Below are 7,633 nucleotides of genomic sequence, written 5' to 3' on the forward strand. Positions count from 1 at the left end.
GACCGTCCTGCGGACCGGCGGGCTTCCCTCGCTCGCCCCGCCTTCCGCTCGCTTCCTTCCGGCCTCCGCGCGCTCCCGTCGGTGCGCGGCACGCGCCCGAGCCCGCCAGGGCGCAGGCGCCGCCCGAGGCCCCGCCCCCAGGGGTGTTCTGAGTTAGTGTGTGGCTGGCGGTGTGACGGCGTCTGCGGAGAGGGCTTTTGGCGCCAGGCAGTCAAGTGACACCCCGAGCCCACGTTCCCGCCCTGGGTTCTCGGTGGGGAGTTCCGCCCTTAGCAGTGATGGGTTTCGCCCTCGCAACTTTCAATTTTAACTTCCCTAAGACTAAAGAATTCCCATTCTAACAAACATAAGCACCCAATAAAAAATTAATATTTTTTGAGATACTGAGTTTAAATATCAAAGCCTGAACGTTTGTAACTATTTCCGTGGAACTCAATAACTCCTGCTGTATTAAATACAGTCAGTTCAACACAAAATTAATCATTTTTGAGATACTGAGTTTAAGTATAAAAACTTAAAAATTTTAAAACTAATCCTGCTTTCTTAAGAATAATCAGCTGAGAACCTCCTACACTGTTGGTGGGAATGTCAACTGATACAGCCGTTATGGAAACCAGTACGGAGATTACTTTAAAAATTAAGACTAGAACTACCACGTGATCCAGCAATTCCACTTCTGGGTATTTACCGGAGGAATATGAAAACACTAATTTGAAAAGATATCTGCAGTCCCATGTTTGTTGCAGCATTATTGCAATGATATGGCATCAACTTGTATCTAGGTAGCTGAATGGATAAAGAACAAGTAGTATACATGTTTATAGTCAATGGACTATTATTCAGCAGTAAGAAATGTGAAATCCTACCATCTGTGACAACATGGATGGACCTTGAGGGTATTATGCTAAGTGAAATAAATCAGAGAAAGACAAATACTGTTTGATTTCACTCATGTGCAATGTAAAACAAAACAAACAAAAAACAAAAACAGACAAAACAAAAGCAAACTCAGAGAGACAGAGACGACAGACCTGTGGTTACCAGAGGGGAAGGGGATGGAGGGAAGGCGAACAGGGAAAAGGGTCAATTGCATGGTGACAGATGGAAACTAGACTTTTGGTGGTGAGCAGGGCGTAATATGTATCTGTAGGTCAAGAATCAGGACATGGCTTAGCTGATCCTCTGCTTTGAGGTTTCTTCCAGGCTAAGACTAAACATGTAAAACGATTTCCATTGGACTAAATAGATTCCACTCCATTAAATATAAACAGTTCAACACAAAATTAATCATTTTGAGACATGGAGTGAGTTTAAATACTAAAGCTTAAAAATTTTTAACTATTCCCATCAGACTAAAGAGCTCCGCATCTTTTAAATGGGATGAGCTTACCGGTGTAACTTTTTCATGGTTAGAAGGACATCGTGTGGTACTTGGGGTATTTTTGCATCTTACCAATTGCCTTCAGGGCAGCCTGCAGAGGACCAAACTGCGCTCTCCGTTTAGAGACAAGGAGCCCACTTCTAGAAGGGTGCTGGGCTTGATTGAATGTTCTGCTATCCCTGCCTTCAAATTCTTAATCATTTTTGAACAAGGGGCCCACGTTTTAATTTTGCACTGGACCCTGCAAATTATGTAGCTGGTCCTGGCAGTAACTAAGGGTTTTGGGGGATAGTGAGCAAAGCAGACCTTTCCTCACCCCATCTTCCTCCTCCAGGAAAACTACTCCTCCTTGGGGCAGACTGCCACCATTCTGCCCATAAATCTGAGTGTCTGGCCCACAGTGAAGTTGAATTAACTCAGATGTTTGCCTTATGTTATCTGAATGAATGAATGAGCAAGGGAAGAAATGAAGGCATTAACATAGGGTTGTCATGTGACCCAGCAATGCCACTCCCAGGTATCTAACCCAAGAGAAATGAACATACATGCACACAAAAACCTGTACAAAAACTGTTAGTAGCCGTATCATTCACAATACCCCAAAGTGGAAACAACCTAGATGTCTATCAACTGATGATGGATAAATAAAATGTGGTCTATGCATACAATGGAATATTATTTAGCCATATAAAGGAATGAAGTCCCCTCTCCCTCTGTCTCTCCCTTCCAATCTCTATCACGTGAGGACACAGGTAGGTGGTGTCTGCAAGCTGGGAAGGCGGCTCTCACCAGAGCCAGAACCCAATCAAGCCAGCATCCTGATCTTGGATGTCTAGTTTCTCGAAAGGTAAGAAAATAAATTTCTGTTGTTTAAGGCTCCCAGCCTATGGTTTTATTATGGCAGCCTGAGCCGACTTACATATTTCATTTACATGAAATATCCAGAAGAGGCAAATCCATAGAGTCAGAAATGAGATTAGCGGTTACCAGAGCTGAAGGAGGGGAAATAGGGAGTCACTGCTAAATGGGGACAAAGTTTCTTTTAGGAGTGATGAAAATATTCTGAAATTAGGCAGTGGTGATGGTTGTACAACTTTGTGAATATACTAAAAACCACTGAATTATGCATTTTAAAAGGGTGAATTTTATGGCATCTGAATTATACCTTAATAAAACTATTACTTTTCTAAGAAGAAAAGAAATGAAGGGAAACAGGAGAGAAGGGGAGAAAATGCAGGAGGATAGCTGAGAGGAGGTGGGGGTGAAAAAGAGGAAAGGGCTGGGAGAGGTGAGGAGAGGCAAATGGGGCCAGACTCCTGCCCATTACCCATGACTCTACTTCCCAACTGAATCTTGAGTTGTCTTCCCTTTTCTCCATCCCCCTTGACTCTGGTTCTAGCTACCACCGCTTGCTCTGTCACTGCCCCCTGACCCCCACCCTCCCCCAGATATCCAGAGCCATCTTTCTATAATCTTGGGTTTGTTTCAGTCTCACTACTCCAGCCTGAGGCTCCCCAGGGGCTCCCTCTGCACCCAAACACCAAAGCCTGATGTACCTGCTCTTTAAAATCTGGCCCCACCAGCCTGGCCTGCCATTCCTCATGCTCCCTCCCTGGCTCTCAACTCTCTCCACACTTTTTCTTTGCACATGCCACTCCAGCTGCCTGGAACACTGTTCCCACCTTTCCCTCTCATCTAGCTAACTTTTTTAAAGGACCCATCAGCTCCAAGTCAAGTAGTTGTTTCAATCTAATTGTGGAGGGCGCAGCTCACACTGGCCCATGTGGGGATCGAACCAGCAACCCTGGTGTTACAAGCATGGTGCTCTAACCAACTGAATTAACTGGCCACCCCTCATCTAGCTAACTTTTAATCATTCTTCAGGTTTCACCTTGAATGGACCACCTACCAGAGCCCTTGTCTATTTCTGCAGGTGGGCACTAGCTCCTGGAGAGCAGGATTGCAGTGATCACCCTGTAACCTTGGGTCAGACACTGAGTTGCTAATCACAATGTTTGCAACATCTAGTGTGTGTGTGTGTGTTTATTGGGGTGGAGGGGAGCATTTAGAAAGACAGAAAATGGCTGAGATCGGATTAGAACCCAGGTCTGTCTGCCCCGGGTGTGAGAGTGAAAGCAGCATCCCTCTAAGCCTCAGTTTTCCTGTTCTGTAAAGTGGGGCTATTCACACCTGCTGCAGAATGAAGAGACCCCACGGTAACAGGCACAAACTTTGTTGGTTTGTGTTGCTCTTCACTCCAGCGGGCCTTGTGCCGATCTCCTCGTGGATAAAGCTCCCATTGTTATGTCCATTTTATAGTTGGGGAAATAGAAAGTGAAAAGTCACAGAGCTGTGATTTCACCCCAGGCAGCTGGACTACAAGACCCAAGCCTTTTCTGACACAATGAACAAGGCTGTCTCCAGATTGTTACTCTGGCTGTGACGTATGCAAAAGAAATGTAAACATCTGTTTTATCATTTGGCGTCACTGTCACTGATGCTAATGGACGCATTCCCCCACATTCTGAGTGCTGACAGGCTGTGGTCACATCCTGCAAAGGCCACTGGGTCAGTCAAGGACAACACCTGCATTAGCATGGCTTACCATGTAAGATAGCCGCCACCACTGAGCTGTGACAGACCATGGAACACGAAATCTGAATTTAACACGGGTGGTAAGCTACACTGAGCCACAACCACGTTGGCAAACAATGTGGTATTGCTGAGAGCAGTACCTGGTGAGCAGCAATTCCACCCCAGGTGTACACCTAGACAGGCGTTCTCAAGGTGGGGTCCCTGCACTAAAAGCAGCACCTGGGGACTTGTTAGGAATGCACATTCTCAGGCTCCATCCCAGAACTGCTGCATCAGAAGCTCTGGCAGTGGGGCCAGCAGTATGCATGTTAACAGGCCCTGGGTATTTTGCTGCTTCAGGGAGTGTGAGAACCACTGGACTGGTGCCTCTCTTGTCTATGGGCACAAGAAGACATGAACAGGACATTCATAGATTTTTCAGTAGTAACTGAAAGAAAAACAAACAAACAGAAATGACCTGGAGAACTAAGTTCGCGAACTCATCCTAGAAAAAGTGCTACATACGTCATTGCTGAATATCACTACAGTCTCCTTTGAAGTACTCCCCTTGGGAAGCTATACACTGACGCCAGCACCTAGTCCACCCTTCAAAGCAATTTTGGAACTTTTTTTCTGGAAGGGTCATCAGAGGTGTCATCGTATTACCCTTAATGTCCTGAATGTCATAAAAATGTCTTCCTTTCAATATTTTCTTTATCTTTGGGTAAAGAAAGAAGTCATTGGGAGCCAGATCAGGTGAGTAGGGAGGGTGTTCCAATACAGTTATTTGTTTACTGGATAAAAACACCCTCACAATCAGTGTTGTGTGAGCTGGTACATTGTTGTGATGCAAGAGCCATGAATTGTTGGCGAAAAGTTCAGGTCGTCTAACTTTTTCACGCAGCCTTTTCAGCACTTCCAAATAGTAAACCTGGTTAACTGTTTGTCCAGTTGGTACAAATTCATAACAAGTAATCCCTCTGATATCAAAAAAGTTTAGCTACAGCGTTGTAGCAAGTTCGCGAACTTAATTGTCAGAACTCGTAGGTGATTGTAATTTTGTACGATATTGCAATTTTTAAAAACTGTAATACATAAATGTCAAATATATATAGATGGGTGAAGCTGTTTTCTTTCCACTATGTGAAGCTGGTTCCAGAGAGGGTGTTGACCACCCTACTGAAGAGCGATGGGGAGCCACAGGAGACTCTTAGGCAGGGGACTGACGTGAAGAAAATGGCATGTTGGTGATTTTAAAGCCCCTATCTCTTTCTCTCTCTTTTTTTTTTTGGAACAGTGTGTATTTCCAGGACTTTATTGGGGAACAGTGTGTTTTTCCCAGGACCCATCAGTTCCAAGTCAAGTTGTTGTCCTTCACTCTTAGTTATGGAGGGTGCAGCTCAGCTCCAAGTCCAGTCGCTGTTTTCAATCTAGTTGCGGGGGGGCGCAGCCCACCGTCCCATGCAGGAGTCAAACCGGCAACTGCCCCTCGGCAGCTCAGCGGCAGCTCAGCTCAAGTTGTTGTCTTCAATCCAGTTGCAGAGGGTGCGGCTCACTGGCCCATGTGGGAATCGAACCGGCAACCCTGTTGCTCGGAGCTCACGCCCTAACCAACTGAGCCATCTGGCTGTCCCAAAGCCCCTGTATCTTATAGCTCCTAGGTCTGTCACTTTTCCTCTTGGTTTTCAGTGCTCTGGTCCCTTTTTACAGCGTGCCTTGTACTTTTTTATATGATGTTGGACATTGTGAATAAATTATTGCGGGGGCACTGGGATGGCATTCTGTACTCCCAATGAGGGTGAGGCTTTATTCTTACAGGCAGATGATTTCAGAAGATCACTGGGCCCCGGTGAAGCCTTGCTTCTAGGCCTCACTGTTTCGGAGAGGGTGGTCCATCTTCCTGGCGAGTGGACCTCATGCCCCATCAGAGGAAAGCCTGCACGGTCTGCATGGCGTCCACCTGCGCAGACATAATCTACACCCTGTTTCTCCTCATGCCACATGGCTGCTGAATGTGCGCTCAGCTCCTTATGCTCCAGGTGCTCTTTTCTGCTGGTTCTTGCAGTTTTCCTGGCTTGGGCAGCTTAGGGTTGGCCACAACCTCAGAGGATTTGAACTCAGGATTTGGGGCTCCTTTTCCGCAGGGTTTCTCCTCATAGTTCTGCTGGTTTGGACACCCGTCTGCTTAGTGAGGCTGTGCTTGCTGCTTTTATTTCCCCCATGCCAGTCGTGGGGTGAGCCCTCGTGGTAAACGGAGTAGGGGACTTGGTGTGACCTGTCCCTCTTTCTAGGGTCAGGGCCCCCTCATCCTACCAGTGTTGGCTGCCCTCCAAATACCTTAATATATGCATGTGTATCTTTGTGTTTGTCCGGCTTTTATAATCGTCGTTACCGAGAGGTGGGGGAGTTCAATACAAGGAATCTGCCTGAAAGCAGCATTTTAGAAAGGTGAATCTGAAGGACAAAACGACAGGGAGGAGGGCTCCAGAGGGCTCTCACTCGCTTGTCCAAATTGGCCCAAACCTAGGGTCACCCTTTGCTGTTTTCTCAAGCTGCCGCCAGAGGGCGCGCCAACCCAGATGTTCTCGGCAGGCGGGGGCGCTGGGTGCGGGATCCTGGGGATGGGTGAGTGGGCAAGAGCAGCTGTTGCTTCCGGGTGGATCCTGCTGTCCTAGTTTCCAGGGCCTGTCAGCCTTTCTCATCCTCAGGTCACAGCACGGAAGAACGCCTGGAAGGCGCGGGCAGGGTCAGGCTCCTGGACATTCAAATTCTGTACATCCCCTTCCACTTGCTCAGAGCCACGTGGTGGATGCAGGAAGGCCTCCGCCCATTCTGTGAGGGATTCCCCACTCACATCACAGTCCCTACCCAGATACAGTGCGAGGGCGACCAGGGGCGGGGCTCTGCCATCAGGGAACCTGACACGTCTGGACCCTTTCCCCTGCAGGCTCCTTCCCCCCACCTCGGATGGGCACCCAAAGCCGACCCACATGGCCTCATTCCCTCTCTCAAGACACCCAGGGGCGACCCTCGAACCTGGCCCAGTGGTGGCTCCCTACCCTTGCCTCTCTGACAATGTTCTCGCCCCTACCACCTCACATCCTACCTCCCCCTTACCCTCCCACGTTGGGTGAAGGATTCCTAGGACCTCTGCGCCTGAGGCTCAGAGTTTTTGCTGTTTCTGCCACCCCAGATGCAGCACACTGTAGGACCCCTGCCGGCTGGCTTGGGTGAGTGAGTGGATGGATGTCAGTTCAGTTCCCACCCGTGGCCTTTAGCAAGGGCCTGGGAGTTCCTCCCCCAGCGACACTTTACGGCATTTCTTTGGTATATGTGAATTGCCAGCATCACTCCTCTTGTGCTTTGGGGTCGTTATTAAGTAAAATAAGGGTGACGTAAGCAGCGCGATACCGTGACAGTCAATCTGATAACCGAGACAGCTACTAAGTGACCCACAGGCAGAGAGTGTACAGATCGTGGAGACACTGGACAAAGGGATGATTCGCTTCCTGGGCAGCACTCTGCGAGATTTCATCCTGCTACTCAGAACAGTGTGCAACTTAATGAATTGTTTATTTCTGGAATTTTCCATGGAACATTTTTGGACCACGGGTAAGTGAAACTGTGAACAGCAAAACTGTGGACTGTATTTCTCTATGACATCCATTTTTAACAGCC

The sequence above is a fragment of the Rhinolophus sinicus genome, linkage group LG11, assembly GCF_036562045.2.
Source record: "Rhinolophus sinicus isolate RSC01 linkage group LG11, ASM3656204v1, whole genome shotgun sequence".
Taxonomy (NCBI): domain Eukaryota; kingdom Metazoa; phylum Chordata; class Mammalia; order Chiroptera; family Rhinolophidae; genus Rhinolophus; species Rhinolophus sinicus.